Genomic DNA, 22,613 nt, shown 5'->3' on the forward strand with positions numbered 1-22,613 from the left:
TCTGGGTTTCTCTGATGCCATTAATCTTCTTTTCATTTTGTGCCTTTGTTGTTTATTAACCTTTTTCAGTTTTTGTAAAACTATATCAGAAAGATCACAGGCAGCAACATTTGTTATTGCAGCATTTGATTGACATGAAAAAGCATCATTTGATGGAAGCAAATTTAATTCACTGCATAGTTCTTCAGTTGGTATATTAGGAGGTTCATTCTGATCTTCATATGATGTGAAATTAGTCATGTGGACTTCTTTTTGTTTCACCAGTGGCGTACAAATGGACATTTGACAAAAGATGTTCTCAGTCAGATCAGTGGTTGTGTTTCTCCTTGGAGTAGAGGAGTTTGCTTCATCAACAGTTGTATCAGAGTGAGTAGGTGCCACAGCAGTGGCAGCTGTTGGTCTGCAGACTGTGTCTGTGATAGTATCATTCAGGTTGACTGTGCTCATACTGTAAAACTGCACATGCTTCAGCTCATAGGTACAAGAGGGTGATATCTCCATCCCTTCATAAGAATCCTGGAGCCTCTTAATCATGTCACTGAGGAGTGTAAATTTCAGCATCACAGCTGTACCACGATTACGTGACTGTAGTGGTAGAGGAAGACCACTGGCTGTTCTGGAGTGTGGATCAAAGAAACCATATTTGCCTGATGTGGATCTGAACACTGCGATACACAATCCACTCATAATCAATAAGGCATACTGCACATCTGACAACAGGCAGCTCAGTCCTGCTTCTAAGCTGAGAAAGGTATCTACTGCCTCCTCTGGAGGTTCTTCAAATGTCCCATACCGGGAAGGCTGTGTCATGTCGACATGATACATAGACCTGCGAGCATCAACTTTGTCTGGCAGCTCATCGGTTGCCAAATGAATACTCTTGGGGAATCTTTTCTTGGCCTCTTTGTACATCACATCACCTTTATCCAAGACCAGATTAAGGTCAGCTGTAGTTATGTTTTCATTCTCATGAAGGAATGCAAGAAATGTGAGTGAGTTACATGTGCACTGACTGTTTCTGGAGTCTCCATATTTGGGATGAGCCTGGCTGTGAGATGCACAGACATGTGTTACAGGGGGCTGGTTTTCAAGGTTCACTCTTTCTGCATGAGATGGCCCTGCCACATCACTGTGATGGCCTCTTTTCACAACATTAGCATAACCCACCTGCGGGGCACTTGACACCTCAGGTTGGTCTCTATGGTTTACCTGATGTTCATTAAATGCATGCTGCAATCCAGTCTTTACAGCATCTGCATAGGATACCTGTTTTACATGTGCAGGAACATGTCGACCTGCCTGTTTGACACCATCAGCATTGGTCTTTGCAGACACACGGTCTTCTGCAGAGCTCTGAGGAGAATCACACTCAGTTTGTTCACATGTTGGTACTTTGTGAAACTCATGGAACTTCTTCCAGCGTTGTTTTGCAGCTTGTGACTTTTTCTGCTTTTTTGGCATTTTTACACACCTTTAAGTGTTTCTGTTAGTCTTTAGAAAATGTATTCAAAAAACAAGAGTGGCACACAGCAGGAGATGTTTTCTTTGTCTTTATATTTCAGTTTTTATTTCTCAGAAACAATGTCTTTGTTTGTTTGACAGTTTGTCAGTCGAGAGAATATTATGTACTCTCTTTATTGGCTTGGCACAACTTAGCAGCAAGCCCAGAATGAAAAACAGGTAGAGAGAAAATTTAGAAGAGAGAATAGACAGAGCAGGAGAGACACGGCTGGGAGATGACAATCAAACCGTGAATTAGAGTTTTCTTTATTTGTTCAGTTTGTTCTCAGGTAGAGGCAATATGCACTCTTTATTGCTTTAATGGCTTGGCATTTTTCAGCAGCAAGCCAAGAGTGAAAAACAGGTAGAGAGAAAATTTAGCAGAGAGAACAGAGAGAGCAGGAAAGACACGGTTTTGAAATCAAACCGTAGAGTTTTCTTTGTTTGTTCAGTTTGTTCAAAGGTTGAGGCAAAATATGCACTCTTTATTGCTTTATTGGCTTGTGCATTTCTCAGCAGCAAGCCAAAGAGTGAAAAACAGGTAGAGAGAAAATTTAGCAGAGAGAACAGGCAGAGCAGGAGAGACACGGTTTTGAAATCAAACCGCAATAAGATTCTTGGTTTGGCAAAATTTCTCACAAACCACAGGGTGAAATACAGATGGAAAGAAGGCAGAGACAACAGGTGGAGCAGGACAGAGGATAGAGGGGATGGGGGGTTGGGATGTGACAGAGAAGACTGGAGATCTGGTCCTTGTTCTTCTGCACACTGTGAACAAAAAAGAAGAAAAAAATAATAATTTTATTAAAATTATATCACATGGTAATTGTATGAACTAATTGTGACTACTGAAAAAGGACAAAACAAATATTGAAGCTAAACTGTTGTTGGCTGCCATGTGCAAAAAGTTGCATAATTGGGCACTTTTTAAAATAATAAATATTTATTTAAATTCAGCAATAATATTTTTAATACAAATATGATTGAGTGAATCATTAACTAATCACATGTAGTGTGACTACAAAAATGTACGAAAAAAATATTTTAGCCCAATTGTTAAGCTGCACTTATGTGTATTTATTATAAAATTGTGTTTAAAAGGTCTAGTTTGAATGAAAGATTGAACCCATCACTTTACAGCTTATAAAAGTCAGATTATTTTTTTATTTTGGTATACTTCTCTTACAGTATGTGCACACCTACCAGGCAAAGCACAGATGTCAGTCAAGTTCCTGAAAGTGTAAGACGAGAAATAATGTTAGTTGTCTGTACAGTATTATCAGACTAACAGAAATACAAAGCCCACATGACATGATACACTGAACTTATAGTCAGCAGGTTATAGAATAATATAGCACACCAACAGACACAGCAACCATTTTATAATTCAAACTAATTACCTGAAGTATTTCCACTTATGTAAGGCTACTGTTCGACTGTTACTAGCCTTAGCATTGCTGCTAGCGCTAGCATTCCGGCTAGCATTAGCACTTCAGTTAGTGTTAGCACTGCAGCTAGCGTTAGCATTGCAGCTAGCATTAGCAATTCTGCTAGCGCTAGCACTCTTACTGTTAAAACTGAGCCACAATGGCAATAATAAAGCTCATTTGTTACTTTTGTCTCACTGACCGCCAAGAAATATCACAGGAATATCACAGGAATATTCTTTTTGTCAGTTAACAACTGCTAGTGCTAGTGTTAGCACTACAGCTAGCGTTAGCATTGTTGCTAGCATTAGCATCGTTGCTAGCATTAGCATTGAAGCTAGCGTTAGCACTGCTGCTAACAGCAAAACGTCATAAACAAATATAAATGATAGCGAAGGTTATTCTTTTTTCTTTCTTTCTTTCTTTATTCTTTGAACTCTGTTGGACTTGATATGTGAGTTTAACTGTCAAACATGTATTTTTTATCATCATAAAAATAAAACAGTGCAGTACTGAGTGTACTGTACTTACCACAGCAGAGAGCAAAGCGGAATGATGACAGTTGGTCCAGTGATGGGTTAAAAATAAATGAGGCGTTCAGGTGGTGCTTGGAAATTTGAACATCAGTTTGAACAGCAATAATGAGCATATACATGTCTGTGTTAGTCTCTGTGTGTAAGAGACATAGAGAGATAGAGGGAAAAAATACACTAGACTAGTGTACAAATTGGTACTTTTTGTATAAGCGAATGAGTGACATACAGAAAAATATGGCAACTGGCATTACATGAGCAAATAAAAAGTATTTCATTTTGAACTGTTTTGTGGGTTTTATTTTAAGACTACTTTAAGTTTGTTAGTGGGGAGATAAACTATACAGACTATAAACACAGACAATAAAGGAGATTAGATTAGTTAAACGTTAGTTAAAATGTGGGAAAATCAACTACAGACAGGTAGATGCTGTAAGCTTTAATTATCCAGTCAGAAAGGATGATTTTAAAGTCATCAACTGACTCCAACTGCCCAGATCTGAAAAACCTATGTGCCAATCACAATGCTCTACTTAGTTGGCATATACTAACTACTGACCCCTGTCAAATCTGTCTTATTGTACCTATTGAAAAAGTTAATCTTACTACAACTGCTTAGATGCAGCAGACATTTTTAGGTTTAACCTTGGCACAGTGAGAGAGAGCTCGTTAAGCAGGCAGGTGTGAGCCTGGTTGCTATAGTGACTGCACCCAATGGCACGCACACAGACATGCACCTCACTTTTGCTGCTTAAAATGAACAGAAAAGTCAGGCCGAAACAAATCGCTCCCAAATGAAAAGTACACGTCGTATTGACAAAATTCTTTCACCGTGAGCGCCAGCAATGTCTAGTCTACTGAATTCTCAGTTTTCATGCCTGTGGAGTTTATTATTTGGACGTGGTGACAGTGGAAAGACACCATGCTCTTCTGATTTTCAAACGAACCTTCTGAGCCATTTTAACATTAGAGTCTATGGAAGAGTTGGAGGGACGAGGCTGTGCATTGGTGACATTTATGAAAGAACCATAACACCTAGTACAATAGTAAACACATTGGATGAAAGAGGACAGCGATGGCTACGTTTTGAGGGTAAAATCATACCTGTAGACGAAACGCTGCGGACACAGCAGCAGTTTTAAGAAAATATTTTAAGATTAATTCCCCCCCTGCTCTCACTCTAGCAGTTGAGCTGTCTCACTCTAGCGGCAACATTCCGTCCCATACACACCCATTATAAACTCTGAAACGGGTGAAAAAACATCATGAAACTTAAACTGGAACTGAAGAAAAAGTATAAAAAATATTGAAAAGATAAATACAAGTTGAATAGTTGAATATCTTGTCTTCGTTTTAAAGTTTGAATGGTGGCTCTACGTCAATGTATGTGGAAGTAGATACAGTTTGAAGAGGAGTGAGTTGAATGAGAATTTGAAGGGTCTCTCCATTGAAATACATGGGAAATTTTTGTTGAAAAAAGTTGAATAAAATTAAAAATATAAATGTTAAAAATAAGAAAAATAGAAGCAGTCATGTCCAAAAGAAGAGGAATCTAATGGTGTTTGAATGGTTTTTCTAAGTTGAACGGTTTTGAAGGAGATAGACTACAAAAAACGTACGGAATATATAATAAAATATAATAATAACTAGAAAGTGCATTTTCTGAAGAAACTGCAGTGTGAATGCTTGAATCTGAATGTATGCATTGAAATGAATTAATATTAACCTAAAAATGTTGAATGAGCTAGAAAAAACAGAATTTTTAACCTGAAAACAAAAGTGCAGAACCTTTGAAAGCTGATTTTTACAGAGAAGTTGGAAAATAGCTGAAAATGTTTTAAATGTAAATTAGAAAAACCTAAGATTCAAAGTCAGAAAACATCTGAATGAATATTAAAAGTTCATATTCTTTGAATCACTGAATGACTAAAATGTGATCCCTCCGCTTGGATCCACACAGTTTAAAAAATTTAAATGTCTGAGCTTTGAAAGACACAGTGTTGGAAAGAGAACAACGATGGTGACATTTTGAGGGTAAAATGATGGCTGTAGAGCAAACACTGTGGACACAGCAGCAGCTGAAATTGTTTAAGATGAATCTTGGCACAGTGAGAGAGAGAGCTCGTTAAGCAGGCAGGTGTGAGCCTGGTTGCTATAGTGACTGCACCCAATGGCTCCATACACACACACAGACATGCACCTCACTTTTGCTGCTTAAAATGAACAGAAAAGTCAGGCCGAAACAAATCGTTCCCAAATGAAAAGTACAAGTCGTATTGACAAAATTCTTTCACCGTGAGCGACGGCAACGTCTAGTCTACCTAATTCTCGGTTTTCATGGCGGTGGAGTTTATTATATGGACGTGGTGACAGTGGAAAAACACCATGCTCTTCTGATTTTCAAACGAACCTTCTGAGCCATTTTAACATTGGAGTCTATGGAGCAGTTGGAGGGAGTAGGCTGTGCATTGGTGACAATTATGAAAGAACCATAACACCTAGTACAATAGTAAACACATTGGATGAAAGAGGACAGCGATGGCTACGTTTTGAGGGTAAAATCATACCTGTAGAGCAAACGCTGCGGACACAGCAGCAGTTTTAAAAAACATTTTAAGATTAATCTTTTTGCTTCTCTCACTGTAGCAGTTGAGCTGTCTCACTCTAGCCCCAACATTCCGTCCCATACACACCCATTATAAACTCTGAAACGGGTGAAAAAACATCATGAAACTTAAACTGGAACTGAAGAAAAAGTATAATAGATATTGAAAAGATAAATACAAGTTGAATAGTTGAATGTCTTGTCTTCGTTTTAAAGTTTGAATGGTGGCTCTATGTCAACATATGTGGAAGTAGTAAGAGTTTAAAAATGAGTGAGTTGAAGGAGAATTTGAAGGGTCTCCCCATTGAAATACATGGGAATTTTTTGTTGAAAAAAGTTAAATAAAATTAAAAATATAAATGTTAAAAATGAGAAAAATAGAAGCACACCATTCCAAAAGAAGAGGAATCTAACGGTGTTTGAATGGTTTTTCTAAGTTGAACGGTTTTGAAGGAGTAGGAGTACAAAAAACGTACGGAATAGATAATAAAATAGAATAATAAAGATTACAACAACAATACTGTGAATGCTTTTACAAGCATTCACACTAACTAGAAAGTGCATTTTCTGAAGAAACTGCAGTGTGAATGCTTGAATCTGAATGTATGCACTGAAATGAATTAATTGCTGAATTTTAAGTTAAAAATATTGAATGAGATGAAAAATACAGAAATTATAACCTGAAAACAAAAGTGCTGAACTGCTAAAAGCTGACAATTACAGAGAAGAAGTTGGAAAATAGCTGAAAAGTTTTTAAATAAAAATTAGAAAAACCTAAGAAATAAGAAAAGAAAATTTAGAGTCAAAAAACATCTGAATGAATATCAAAACTTCATATTCATTGAATAACTGAATGACTAAAATGTGATCCCTCCACTTGAATCCATACAGTTTTAAAAGTTTGTGACTATCAGCTTTGAAAGACACGGTGCTGGAAAGAGAACATCGAGGTCTTCGTTTTGAGGGTAAAATGATGGCTGTAGAGCAAACACTGTGGACACAGCAGCAGTTGAAAGAGAAGTGTTTAAGATGAATCTTGGCACAGTGAGAGACAGAGCTCGTTAGGCAGGCAGGTGTGAGCCTGGTTGCTATAGTGACTGCACCCAATGGCTCCATACACACGGACACAGACATGCACCTCACTTTTGCTGCTTAAAATGAACAGAAAAGTCAGCCCGAAACAAATCGCTCCCAAATGAAAAGTACAAGTCGTATTGACAAAATCCTTTCACCGTGAGCGCCAGCAATGTCTAGTCTACTGAATTCTGAGTTTTCATGGCTGTGGAGTTTATTATATGGACGTGGTGACAGTGGAAAGACACCATGCTCTTCTGATTTTCAAACGAACCTTCTGAGCCATTTTAACATTAGAGTCTATGGAAGAGTTGGAGGGAGTAGGCTGTGCTTTGGTGACATTTATGAAAGAACCATAATACCTAGTACAATAGTAAACACATTGGATGAAAGAGGACAGCGATGGCTACGTTTTGAGGGTAAAATCATACCTGTAGACGAAACGCTGCAGACACAGCAGCAGTTTTAAGAAAATATTTTAAGATTAATTTTCGACCTGCTTTCACTCTGGCAGTTGAGCTGTCTCACTCAAGCAGCAACATTCCGTCCCATACACACCCATTATAAACTCTCAAACGGGTGAAAAAACATCATGAAACTTAAACTGGAACTGAAGAAAAAGTATAAAAGATATTGAAAAGATAAATACAAGTTGAATAGTTGAATGTCTTGTCTTCGTTTTAAAGTTTGAATGGTGGCTCTATGTCAATGTGTGTGGAAGTAGTAGGGGTTTAAAAATGAGTAAGTTGAGTGAGGATTTGAAGGGTCTCCCCATTGAAATACATGGGAAATTTTTGTTGAAAAAAGTTGAATAAAATTAAAAATATAAATGTTAAAAATGAGAAAAATAGAAGCAGTCATGTCCAAAAGAAGAGGAATCTAACGGTGTTTGAATGGTTTTTCTAAGTTGAACGGTTTTGAAGGAGTTAGATGCCAAAAAACGTACGGAATATGATATAATAATAAAGATTAGAAGAACAATACTGTGAATGCTTTTACAAGCATTCACACTAATAATAAAGATTACAACAACAATACTGTGAATGCTTTTACAAGCATTCACACTAACTAGAAAGTGCATTTTCTGAAGAAACTGCAGTGTGAATGCTTGAATCTGAATGTATGCACTGAAATGAAATCATTACTGAATATTAAGCTAAAAATGTTGAATTAGCTGGAAAATACAGAATTTTTAACCTGAAAACAAAAGTGCAGAACTTTTGAAAGCTGGTTTTCACACAGAAGAAGTTGGAAAATAGCTGAACATGTTTAAAATATAAATTAGAAAAAGATGAGTAATGACAAAAGAAAATTTAGTCAGAAAACCTCTGAATGAATAACAAAAGTTCATATTCTTCTAATCACTTAAAGAGTGGAATTATGTATTATAAATCTCTAATTCATAAAAAAAATAATACAAATAAATGTAAAAACAAATTTGTTGAATTGAACTGAAAAGATGAACAAACATGCTGGAGAAAATACAAGCTTTAATATACAGCATAATGTTTTTACATACATCCATTTGTTTTGTATATCATAGAAAATAACATAAAAATCTTAAGTCATATTGTACAGCTTCTTTCTGAAAAGGACTTAAATTAATTCAACAAATTTTTTTTTTCGAAATAGAATAAAAATCATTTTAAAAAGAGACGTTTGCAATGTTTTAAGGTGTTAATAATCTGATCCTGTCATGTGTCTGTTCAACTTTAGTTTTTGGCACAGACTCGATTCTTAAAGAACAAATTACCAAATAATAAACAAATAAAATTGAAATTAAAGTAGCTTTTTTTGTTAAACACTTCACAGGAGAATAAATAAAAATAACTAAATTAAATAACCAAATAAAAATAATAAGCTACATATGAAATACATGAAAATTCAACTTTTAAAACCACAATCCTGAACCTTTAAATTGTGTTGGTTTCGTAGAACATGGCTGAACAGCTGTTAATATTGGTCTACTGAATCTACTGATCTGTCTACACATCTTTTTATTACTCATTCTTTTTTATGTTTTATTGTAAACAGTGTCCACACAGTGGTAAAAGAGAACTGTATAGAGATTTTTGAGTGAACTCAAACGAAAGCCTAAGGTGGTGACACATTTTAACACATACAAATAATCAAATGAACACATTAGTCCTTTTTGTGAACATGGATAAATACGTATCATTAGTTTACAGCATTGTTCAGCCATGCAACTAAATGCTTTTTAACACTGTGTTTTAACCTGGGCTCAGACACGAAGTCCCAAATTTAGTTAGTCCCTGACTTTGAGTTGTGGTTATGACTAATTATTATACACAAGGCTTTATCTATCTGAACTCTAAGGACACAAATATGAAAAAACCTATACTTACCAGCTGATACCCCACACTACACACTAGGTGTGCCATGTGACCTGAAACTTTGGTACAAACTCATCATAATTATTCTGTTAACACTGTTTCTTTAACACTGTTTGTGTTGCTGTTCAGCAGTTTAAAATGTTTTAGATTGGATTACATGGAACAAATTTGAGTTCTCTTGGGGTTTTTTGTCTGTGTTTTGTTCTTAGCAGATTCTTTCTTTACATACTGTTGAATTACAGTTACCACATTTCTGGTCATATGACATCCCGAGTGCCCACTTAAAAAAATCCCCACAGTTAATTCAACATTAAAACAAAATAAAAATATGTTAAATAAATAAAGGTTTGCTCTGTGATGAAATATTAAATAAGCATACACTGTACAGAGCACTAACAATGAAAACAATCCTTTAGCCTGTCAGATCAGAGAGAGGCAGTCATTATGTCCATTTAAAACCTGTAATCAAAGAGCACAACATTTCTGTGAAACTATAAAGTCCCATATGATCCTCATCATGTCCAGTGACTTCAGAGTGGATCCTCCCTGTCATCCGGCCAGTGTTTGATGTGTGGCAAGCAGCACAGAAGCAGGATAGCTAAGAACTTTAAAAGAAGAGCAGAAAACAGGAACATATGTAGTTGTAAATGTAAATATCAGTGATACTTGTCTTGTCAAAGGGAATAAAATAATGAACTTACACACTCATTTAGGGAGGATCTTGACACTGCACAGAGGAGGCACAGTCAGTCTGACAATGATGGTGATCTGCAGGGATGTTTTCCTGCAGCAACATTCCTGCCGACTGGCCATATGATCCAGAGTAGTTGGTTTGTAATGAACAGAAAGGTGTATATGTTAGGTAGTGTGCACTTAGAGCTGGTCCTAAGAAACAAACACATCCTGTAATAAACTGAATACCTTTAGTAGTGCTGCTGCAAATATAAAGCCCTTCTATCATGTGTGGTTTCAAAGAAGATGTTTTGGAGGCTCAGTCACAGAAACTGTGCAGTCTGTTCAGTCCTGAGTGTCTCAGCTCTGAAGGGGATGGATCACAGAGGGAAACACCTGAGTACAGATATTAAAATACACTCAAAATAACACTCCTAAGGTCAAGTGAAAACACAATTTAAACACTTTACAAAGAATTAATACATGTTTTCGTGAAAATAATGTCATTAACCCTTTTTGTTGTGAGTAAATCTCACCGACTGCTTGTGGGACAAGCTAGAAGGAGGACTTATCACAGAATCTCTCCTGTGCTCCAGATGTGAAGTCTCATGCTCTGATCGTACGGCGATAAAGATGGTGATGATGAAGCCTCTCTGATCTGTGGCATTACAGTTTCTGGCTGCTATGTGCTTCACACTGTTGGATTTTACATGTGAAGCTTGGAGAAGACACAGGAGGACTGTGTCTCTCTTAACAAAAAAAAAAAAAACCTAACAACCTCCCACCGTACCCCCCCACATTCAACTCCCACCTACCCACTCCACTCAACTCCCCAGCCTCACACCACCCAATGTCTATACAAATGTAGGGTATCAACTGGTAACAAAAAGCAAGTTTAACATATGTAGTGCATATGTAACACTGCTGAAACATTTCTGGCCAGAAATGTGCAGTTATCAGCCAGTGCATTTATCATCCCAGACCCAGACCCACCCTGATAAATGCACTGGCTGAAACATGATAAAAGCTCATAAAAATGTATGTTTCATTGAAAGATTTGTCCAAAAATATAATGATATACTTTTGAAAAAGTTTAAAGATTATAACAAACTGAAATCAATAACATTTTTGTAAATATTACTTCAAAATAGAGGCACAGATAAACTGGCTTAACTGTCATTATTGCTGTAATTAGATTTTTATTTTTATTTATTTATTTTTTTTTTTAAAGCAACCTTTAGTCTGTGTTGTTCTCTCAGAAACAATGAAGAAGCTGTTGAACATTTATTTGCTGTGTGGGCAATCCTCTGGTCCACCCTCCCTCCCTCCCAGCCACAGTGAGACTGGGGCAGCCTGGCAGGATTTTGAAGCCTGGCTGCAGAGAGGATATGCCTACACTGTTTGTTTTAAACTGCTATATTTGATTTTTCTGACATTCATAGATTTCTCATTTTTAGATTTTCTGTAATACATAAAATTGTCATTTTTTACTGATATCATTACTTAATTCATTTAATTGTATTTTATGTAGACAATTCAAACATTATATTGCAATGCAGGGCGCTTTTTCTTAAGTCAACTTTTAAATATCGCTCTACTTTCTTAAGTCATTCAAAAATATAGAAATTACTTACTGTATTCAAAGATCTAGATCATGAATCATCACAGGACAATACACAGTATACAGGGTCATGGTAACTATGGTAGGTCTTCATGACTCCAGAATGGAGACATCGCTCTGGCTGAGAAATGAAAATTAGGTCAAGCAGTGTGTTCTTCTCTGTGGTAGGGGCAGTGATGACCTGTGCATATCCCCTAGATTCAAACAGCTCCAGGATTGGTTTGTTTGCACTGGATAAAACATTCTCATTAAAATCACCACACACTATGATGGGACGACAGTCCATGATCTCTAATGAGTCTAATAGGCTTACCAGGTTTTTCAGGAATGGCCTCAGAGTGTAGTCTGGAGGTCTGTACACAACTGCAATCAGACCACTGACTGGTGCTTCAACCTTTAAAGCCAGAAATTCAAGGTCAGTTACATTATGGATGTACTGTTTTTCATGCACTTGAATGTCACTCTTCACATAAACAGCAACTCCACCACCACTTCTGTTTGCCATCTGGGGAAAGTTTGTGTAGGACAGGTGTCTGTTGCGTTTGAACAAATTGTAATTTTCCAAGTGGAGACTCTCTGCGACAAAAGAGCCCCGCAGGTGTGTTTCTGTTAGGCACAAAACATCTGCTAGACACAATTCATGGTGACTCTTGATGTCATTAATGTGAGCTGGCAGTCCCTCTGTATTATGATGAACAATGGTGAAAACCTCTGACCTGCTCAGTGTTTGTCTCACATGTAGAAGAGGCATCATGTCATCAAGGTTGGCTTGTCTCATGTTCTCAAGCGCTGCAGTGATTTCTGGATTGGTGAATATTTTTTTCTCCTCCATATCAAGAAGATACAGTCCACTGAGAGACGTCACTCTACTGACAGCTACGTAGGCCATGCCGGGCTCAAAAATGCTCTTAAGAGAGACAACAGCTGATGTGGTTGTCATACCCTGTACCTTATGTATTGTACATGCAAAGGCCAGCTTCACTGGGAACTGTCTTCGTACCACTCCTTTCTGCTTTAGATTCTCCTCTGCTCTCTCAATGTACACCATGTCGTCTGCTGGTGTGCGGTTATTCTTTCCAGATTTCTCATTATCCATTTTAAGTCCAAGCTTGATGATGTGTTGGTCGTTTTCAGAGTAAACTACTCTAAGTAGTTTTCCAAAAGCTCCATTAACCAAACCATTTTGTATGTCAATGTTTCTGGTGAGCATGACACGAGCTCCTTCTGCAACTTTCAGTGTGTCTGGTAACTCGTTTTTACCTCCTTTGAATGGTCTGTCTTGAAGTGCCATTCTGCCAGTTCTAGGATCCTTTCTATAATCATCTGCATGGATGTCAATGATATGAGTATGGAGCAGACCCAGTGTTGCAGAGTTGTGTGCATCCACTTCTTTGTTAGTTGCAAAAATGTGCAACGCATCAGTCGGACAACGGGCTGGTTCAGTTATGGCCTGTGACAACAAATTTCTATCTGCTTCGCAAAGCACATCCAACTTTCCTTTCACACGGATTCTGTTCAGCATCTCAGCAAAGACAACATCATCTTTCTGACGCATAATCTCAGTCAGAGTGATCATCTGAAAATGCTCCCGCCACAGGTCGATCTCGGACGGGTCGTGCACACAGAGAGGTTTCGACTGTCGCACTGGGGGTAGCTGATAGAAGTCTCCAACAGCAATGACTGACATGCCTCCAAAGGGTCTCCGAGTCCCTTTGATCTGTTTGAGTCTTGCATCTACATATGCAAAGAGATGTCTTGACACCATAGACACTTCATCAATGACGATTATTTCAGCATTCAAAAGTTCTGATCTGACTTCATCCAGCTGATTGCCAAGTCCCTGAATGGGAGGTTTTAAGCTTCTAGGGAGTTTGAGAAGAGAATGCAGTGTTGTTCCAGAAATGTTAAATGCTGCAGTCCCAGTGAAAGCAGTTAACAGGACAGTGAGTTTTGATATGTCAACGTCGTCTGCATATCTGGGCACTTTGCTCAGTATCTTAGATGCTTCTGAGTAGATGCATTTGATAAGATGTGATTTTCCTGTTCCAGCACCACCATTAATATAAAAGAAAAACTGCTCCGGATTTAGAGCACAGACTCTTTTAATGCACCAGTCTCTAACTGCATAAAATATGCAGGCTTGCTTCTTATTTAGATTCTGAAACATCTGACGTAACAAAGTGGGATCAATAGCAGGGGGTTCCCTGATGGCTCTGACTTCTGTTGAAGCATCAGCCTGACGGCTGTAGTCGGGCACATCTTCCTGTTCATTTTCATTGTCTCGCTCTCTTTCTTGTTCAACAAGTGGCAACCTTACGAGATCTGATTCAGGTGCCAGATTACACCATTCGTCAGTCACACCTCTGTTCTGCTCATATTCCTCAACAGCGCTCTCGATCTCCTCACTGTTTTTCTCATATTTCTCTCTGTTTCTTTTGACAATGTGTTGCACGTACTCAAGACGGTCAGTACCTGGTAGCTGTACACAGCCAGCACCATAGAAAGCCTGATAGGTTGGCAACGATGGCGTTTTCAGTTCGTTGTCTGAACGATGAGGAAGGTACAGTTTAAGCAGTCTTCCATAATATTGCTCTGGATGTTTTTCTTGTGAGCAGCGGTGAAATCTGATGATAGCAGGCTTATCGTTTTTGCGCCTTTGCACAAATCCCATCTCATTGAGAAGGGGCAAAACATCTTTACCTTTTGTCTGTTGGCCATAGACAATCCTGCAAGTAGCAGCAAAGTCTGCCATGCACATCTCCTCATACTCTGGTGTTTCAGGTCTGGCTTTATATTTGTCATTCAAAGATGTCATCCAAACATTGGAAGACTCAGGTGTTGTGTTGTCCAGAACTGAAAGGGGACGACTCATTTTCACTGGATTATCATCAGTTGGTATGAATATTACAGCCCGTGAACATTGCTTCATGTGAAGACCACATGCACGAGCAACACACTCCTGTGCACTGATCTCTCGCTTCTTTGAATATGCCTGCATGACGGCTCTCATTTCATCGCACTCATTTACACTGTCTTTATGGGAGCTCTCAATGACAGTTTTCAGGTACTCAGATAGCCCGCCCTCTTTTTTAGATATATATTTCATTAAATAATTTGCAGCGCCAAAAGCATCTAGAACAAAGCTTATGTCAATATTACTGTTCCAGGCTTCAAGCAGATGTGGATTATAGCTGTTTATCCAAGAGTCTTTTGGATCACGCTTTAGTATGATCGTACTCCTTGTGTTCATTTTATTCAGGTATCGCTCATATTCTGCATGTGTCAACTTGCATCTTGCCAAGAGCTGCTCTAAACTCATGGAAGCAGTTTCAGGTTCATTCAGCAGCTGGTTCAGTGGCCTGAGCTTGTTCTTTGCAGTTTCTACCTCCAGTTCATCATCCTCACTGGGTCTTGTGATCATTGTCTCATTGCAGGGTGGTTTGGGAAAACCAAAACGGCACCCAGAGTTTAAACTCCTAAAGCACGTCTTTGTGTGGTTCTTACTGTGTTTTTGCACTTCTGTTACTTTCTTGTACAATTCAGGTTGTTTATGTGGATCAGGCAGCTGAGCTGTGATGTATTTGTTTATAAAATCAACAACAGTTTGATCATCATCATCCTCAAACACAGGAGCACCTTCTACCCACAGGAGGCAGTGTATGTGTGGGCTTCCTCTGTGCTGAAACTCCACTCTGTAAAAGTAGTCAATGACTTTGCCAAGTGGCTCTGCAGGAGATAAGAGTAAATCTCTAAATAATGCTTCAACTCTCTTGTCAAACATGCGCATTGTTGTGACAGGATTGCTTCTCAGGATGTCACACTTTGCTGACCAGTCGAGTCCTTCAAAATTCACTTGTTCACCTTGCTGCCTTGTTATTGCCTCAATCACTTCAGGCCAGCGCATTTCAGCAGCTGAAAATGTGCAAAAGAACGTGGGAGTTCCCAACTGTCTGATCATGGCAAAAAGATCTCTTGTTGTTTTCTCCCAATAGGCTGGGGTTCCTCTCAGAGGCTGCATGAATCTCACTGCATCTTTATTTCGCACCAGTTTCTCCACCTCATGTTTATCTTGCAGCATGCCTGAGGTTATTTTTCTCCCATCTCTGGTCAAAGGCTTTGCCTTCCTTAACTGTATTGTCATGCTGGAAGTAGCCAAATGTATTTCAGTCACAAACTGTGCAAAGAACAAATAGTTTGTGTCTTTGGCAAAACGATCATCAATGCAGAAAAGTCTTGATTTGAAATACCCACTGGGGGATACTTTGATCAGCCTTCTTTCATCAAGTGTGTTTTGGCCTGTAGGAAACTGCACAGGGAAGGCCATGGCCTCCAGTTTAGGTGTTTTGAAAAAACTTATTGGATTGTTTCTCTCTGCAGGAGCAACAGAGTAGATTCCTTCACTGAAACATAATATCTCCTCAGCCACATCAGGGGGCTGCAAACAGGACTCGAGTGCAAAACCACCATTAGTCAGTCCATCTGCTTGCTCTGAATCATCTCTCATCTGTTCACGTGGTTGTTCACCATCACAGGGAAACATGTCAATATCCTGTTCATTTTTATTTTGTGCTTCACTCAGTGCATTTTTCTCACAGCTGTCAATTTCCATTAAATCAGCCTCATCGTAATCGTCCTCATTCATGTTTTCATCATCATCATCCTCCTCATCTTCATCAGGAAGTGTTGGGTCACACAGCTCAGCATCATCTCTGATGCTCACATCCTTATACTGTGGATGAATCTGCTTGAGTTTATGCAGTGCTTGCACAAGTTTAGACCAGCTTACAGTCTGAAACAGCTGATGACCTTTGTAAGACAAGCGTCTCTTCAGTTTAACTCTCATCACCTGAGAATTAATTCTCAATCGAGGCAATGCTTCAACAGTTTCCTGTACCTCTGATGGGACACAGACCACATTTCCTCTAATTGCTCTTTGTCTGCCTTTGGGAAGAGGAATAATCTTGGCAAATGGTATGCACTTGGCTATGAGATGTCTCTCCAGTATGTTGAGATCAGACAGTTCAGGTGGAATATCAGCAAGATCCAGTTTATTGGCAACAGCAAGCGCTGGCATGGATCCATTTTTAAGATGATTGTGGCAGGTGTGACAAATCCACTCTCTCTTTCTCTCATCAGACACATTGCACTGCTCATTTCTGCAGTTTTCATCACAAACATGGACAAACCTTCCTGTCAAACATGTTGCAGCCACATGTGCGTTTTTGACATAATTTGACCTTGTGCAGGGTCGCACTTGGTTTGGAAATGAAGCCTTGAAACATACAGTACATGGGTAAGATGGTCCAGCTTTGATTTGTGATTTGAACACAGATATGGCCTCGTTGATCACACTGTTGTCACTCTCTTGGGTTTGTCTGTTCACCCATCTGTATTTCCTTTTTATTTTCATGGCACATCTCATGTTGTGCATAATCCTGAATGCAAGATTACTTTGATACCTGTCTCGCATTAGTTGTTTCATCAGTTGTCTGTGTCTTACTCTGAATGCATTGTCACGTGCATAACGCTGAGTCACTCGAGATCTCTGTCTCTCTCTGAATTCTGGGCTCTCTTGATACCTTTTAGTGATATAGTTTTTTTGTTTTTGTCTAAATTCAGCATTGGTACAGTAGCGTCTTTTAATATATTGTTGTTGTTTCTTTCTGAATTCAACATTCTCACAGTAAAGTCTTTTTATATAATCTTGTCGTTTTTGTCTGAATTCGGCATTCTCACAATATAGCCTTTTAATATATTGTTGATATTTCTGTCTAACTTTAGGATTGTTTTTATATGCCTCGCTTGTGGAAGATTTCTTCTTTTCTTTGTAATCTTTATTTGAAGCATACTTTTGTCGTTCTTTCCTTTTTTGGTTTTCTTTTCTCCAATTTCTCGGTTTGTCTGATGCGCTTAATATTCTTTTCATTTTGCGCCTTTGCTGTTTATTAACTTTTTTCAGTTTTTGTAAAACTATATCAGAAAGATCACAGGCAGCAACATTTGTTATAGCAGCATTTGATTGACATGAAAAAGCATCCCTTGATGGAAGGAAACTTAATTCACTGCATAGTTCTTCAGTGGGTATATTAGGAGGTTCATTCTGATCTCCATATGATGTGAACTGAGTCATGTGGACTTCTTTTTGTTTCACAAGTGGCGTGCAAATGGACATTTGACAAAAGATGTTTTCAGGCAGATCAGTGGTTGTGTTTCTCCTTGGAGTAGAGGGGTTTGCTTCATCAACAGCAGTGGAAGCTGTTGGTCTGCAGACTGTGTCTGTGATAGTATCACTCAGGTTGACTGTGCTCATACTGTAGAACTGCACAGGCTTCAGCTCATAGTTACAAGAGGGTAATATCTCCATCATTTCATAAGAATCTTGGATCCTCTTAATCATGTCACTGAGGAGTGTGAATTTCAGCATCACTGCTGTACCACGATTACGTGACCATAGTGGTAGAGGAAGACCACTGGGTGTTCTGGAGTGTGGATCAAAGAAACCATATTTGCCTGATGTGGATCTGAACACTGCAATACACAATCCACTCATAATCAGTAAGGCATACTGCACATCTGACAACAGGCAGCTCAGTCCTGCTTCTAAGCTGAGAAAGGTATCTACTGCTTCCTCTGGAGGTTCTTCAAATGTCCCATACCGGGAAAGCTGTGTCACGTCGACATGATACATAGACCTGCGAGCATCAACTTTGTCTGGCATCTCATCGGTTGCCAAATGAATATTTTTAGGAAATCGTTTCTTGGCCTCTTTGTACATCACATCACCTTTATCCAAGACCAGATTAAGGTCAGCTGTAGTCATGTTTTCATTCTCATGAAGGAATGCAAGAAATGTGAGTGAATTACATGTGCACTGCTTGTTTCTGGAGTCTCCATATTTAGGATGTGCCTGGCTGTGAGATGCGCAGACACGTGTAACAGAGGGCTGGTTTTCAAGGTTCACTGTTTCTGCATGAGATGGCCCTGCCACATCACTGTGATGGCCTCTTTTCACATTAGCATAACCAACCTGTGGGGCACTTGACACCTTATGTTGGTCTCTGTGGTTTACCTGATGTTCATTAAATTCATGCTGCAGTCCACTCTTTACAGCATCCGCATAGGATACCTGTTGTACATGTGCAGGAACATGTTGACCTGCCTGTCTGACACCATCAGCATTGGTCTTTGCAGACACACTGTCTTCTGCAGAGCTCTGAAGAAAATCACACTCAGCTTGTTCACATGTTGGTACACTGTGAAACTCATGGAACTTCTTCCAGCGTTGTTTTGCAGCTTGTGACTTTTTCTGCTTCCTTGGCATTTTTACACACCTGTGTTTCTCTTAGTCTTTATAAAATATATTCAAAAAATAAGAGTGGCACACACCAGGAGATGTTGTCTTTGTCTTTATATTTCAGTTTTTATTTCTCAGAAACAGATGTCTTTGTTTGTTTGACAGTTTTTTTGTCAGTCGAGAGAATAATATGTACTCTCTTTATGGGCTTGGCACAACTTAGCAGCAAGCCCAGAATGAAAAACAGCTAGAGAGAAAATTTAGAAGAGAGAATAGACAGAGCAGGAGAGACACGGCTGGGAAATCACAATCAAACCGTGAATTAGAGTTTTCTTTATTTGTTCAGTTTGTTCTCAGGTAGAGGCAATATGCACTCTTTATTGCTTTAATGGCTTGGCATTTTTCAGCAGCAAGCCAAGAGTGAAAAACAGGTAGAGAGAAAATTTAGCAGAGAGAACAGGCAGAGCAGGAAAGACACGGCTGGGAAATCCCAATTAAACCGTGAATTAGAGTTCCTTCGAACTCTAAAATTAGAGACGCGGCTTTGAAATCAAACCGCAGAGTTTTCTTTGTTTGTTCAGTTTGTTCATAGGTTGAGGCAAAATATGCACTCTTTATTGCTTTATTGGCTTGCCATTATTCAGCAGCAAGCCAGGAGTGAAAAACAGGTAGAGAGAAAATTTAGCAGAGAGAACAGACAGAGCAGGAAAGACACGGCTGGGAAATCCCAATTAAACCGTGAATTAGAGTTCCTTCGAACTCTAAAATTAGAGACGCGGCTTTGAAATCAAACCGCAATAAGATTCTTGGTTTGGCAAAATTTCTCACAAACCACAGGGTGAAATACAGATGGAAGGAAGGCAGAGACAACAGGTGGAGCAGTACAGAGGATAGAGGGGATGGGGGGTTGGGATGTGAGAGAGAAGACTGGAGATCTGGTCCTTGTTTTCTTCTGCACACTGTGAACAAAAAAGAAGGAAAAAAATAATAATTTTATTAAAATGATATCACATGGTAATTATATGAACTAATTGTGACTACTGACAAAGGACAAAACAAATATTGAAGCTAAACTGTTGTCGGCTGCCATGTGCAAAAAGTTGCATAATTGGGCACTTTTTAAAATAATAAATATTTATTTAAATTCAGCAATAATATTTTTAATACAAATATGATTGAGTGAATCATTAACTAATCAGATGTAGTGTGACTACAAAAATGTATGAAAAAAATATTTTAGCCCAAATGTTAAGCTGCACTTATGTGTATTTATTATAAACTTGTGTTTAAAAGGTCTAGTTTGAATGAAAGATTGAACCCATCACTTTACAGCTTATATAAGTCAGATTATTTTTTTTATTTTGGTCTACTTCTCTTACAGTATGTGCACACCTACCAGGCAAAGCACAGATGTCAGTCAAGTTCCTGAAAGTGTAAGACGAGAAATAATATGTTAGTTGTGTGTACAGTGTTATCAGACTTACAGAAATACAAAGCCCACACGATATGATACACAGAACTTACATTCAACACGGTAATTATAGAGTAATATAGCACATCAGCTGATACAGCAGCCATTTTATAATTCAAACTAATTAACTGAAGTATTTCAACTTATGTAAGGCTACTTTTAGACTGTTACTAGTCTTAGCATTGCTGCTAGCATTGCTGCTAGCGCTAGCATTCCTGCTAACGTCAGCACTTCAGTTAGTGTTAGCATTGCTACTAGCGCTAACACTCTTACTGTTAAAACTGAGCCACAATGGTAATAATAAAGCTCATTTGTTACGTTTGTCTCACTGACCGCCAATAAATATCACAGGAATATCACAGTAATATTCTTTTTGTCAGTTAACAACTGCTAAGGCTAGCAATAATGCTAGCATTAGCATTGTTGCTAGCATTAGCATTGAAGCTAGCGTTAGCACTGCTGCTAACAGCAAAAGTCATAAAGCACTCTTACTGTTACAACTAAGCCACAATGGTAATAATAAAGCTCATTTGTTACTTTTGTCTCACTGACCGCCAATAAATATCACAGGAATATCACAGTAATATTCTTTTTGTCAGTTAACAACTGCTAAGGCTAGCAATAATGCTAGCATTAGCATTGTTGCTAGCATTAGCATTGAAGCTAGCGTTAGCACTGCTGCTAACAGCAAAAGTCATAAAGCACTCTTACTGTTACAACTAAGCCACAATGGTAATAATAAAGCTCATTTGTTACTTTTGTCTCACTGACCGCCAAGAAATATCACAGGAATATCACAGTAATATTCTTTTTGTCAGTTAACAACTGCTAACGCTAGCAATAATGCTAGCATTAGCATTGTTGCTAGCATTAGCATTGAAGCTAGCGTTAGCACTGCTGCTAACAGCAAAACGTCATTAACAAAAATAAATGATAGCGAAGGTTCTTTTTTTTCTTTCTTTATTCTTTGAACTCTTTTATACTCTGATGGACTTGATATGTGAGTTTAAATGTCAAACATGTATTTTTACCATCATAAAAATAAAACAGTGCAGTACTGAGTGTACTGTACTTACCACAGCAGAGAGCAAAGCGGAATGACGACAGTTGGTCCAGTGATGGGTTGAAAACAGATGAGGCGTTCAGGTGGTGCTTGGAAATTTGACCATCAGTTTGAACAGCAATAATGAGTATATACATGTCTGTGTGTTAGTCTCTGTGTGAGAGACATAGAGAGATAGAGGGAAAAAATACACTAGACTAGTGTACAAATTGGTACTTTTTGTATAAGCGAATGAGTGACATACAGAAAAATATGGCAACTGGCATTACATGAGCAAATAAAAAGTATTTCATCTTGAACTGTTTTGTGGGTTTTATTTTAAAACTACTTTAAGTTTGTTAGTGGGGAGATAAACTATACAGACTATAAACAGAGACATTAAATGAGATTAGATTAGTTAAACATTAGTTAAAATGTGGGAAAATCAACTACAGACAGGTAGATGCTGTAAGCTTTAATTATCCAGTCAGAAAGGATGATTTTAAAGTCATCAACTGACTCCAACTGCCATCTGAAAAACCTGTTTGCCAATCACAATGCTCTACTTAGTTGGCATATATTGGCATACCCCTGTAAAATCTGTCTTATTGTACCTATTGAAAAAGTTAATCTTCCTACAACTGGTTAGATGCAGCAGCATTTTTAGGTCTAACCTTGGCACAGTGAGAGAGAGAGAGAGCTCGTTAAGCAGGCAGGTGTGAGCCTGGTTGCTATAGTGACTGCACCCAATGGCTCCATACACACACAGACATGCGCCTCACTTTTGCTGCTTAAAATGAACAGAAAAGTCAGCCCCAAACAAATCGCTCCCAAATGAAAAGTACAAGTCGTATTGACAAAATTCTTTCACCGTGAGCGACAGCAATGTCTAGTCTACTGAATTCTCAGTTTTCATGCCTGTGGAGTTTATTATATGGACGTGGTGACAGTGGAAAGACACCATGCTCTTCTGATTTTCAAACAAACCTTCTGAGCCATTTTTACATTAGAGTCTATGGA

General features: G+C 38.4%; 1 protein-coding gene and 1 long non-coding RNA gene across 2 annotated transcripts in view; both read right to left on the reverse strand.

Moving 5' to 3' along the window:
* LOC134625691 (deleted in malignant brain tumors 1 protein-like) overlaps positions 1–22,613 on the reverse strand; it is a 246,300-nt gene that overhangs the window by 89,674 nt on the left and 134,013 nt on the right. The window lies entirely within an intron of this gene.
* Positions 8,801–10,899, reverse strand: LOC134625848 (uncharacterized). Its single transcript, XR_010093769.1, has 3 exons — positions 10,415–10,899; positions 10,195–10,298; positions 8,801–10,098 (listed from the first exon to the last, which is right to left on the reverse strand). It is a non-coding gene; the product is annotated as an uncharacterized LOC134625848 (long non-coding RNA).

Source organism: Pelmatolapia mariae, linkage group LG4, assembly GCF_036321145.2.
Source record: "Pelmatolapia mariae isolate MD_Pm_ZW linkage group LG4, Pm_UMD_F_2, whole genome shotgun sequence".
Lineage (NCBI taxonomy): Eukaryota > Metazoa > Chordata > Actinopteri > Cichliformes > Cichlidae > Pelmatolapia > Pelmatolapia mariae.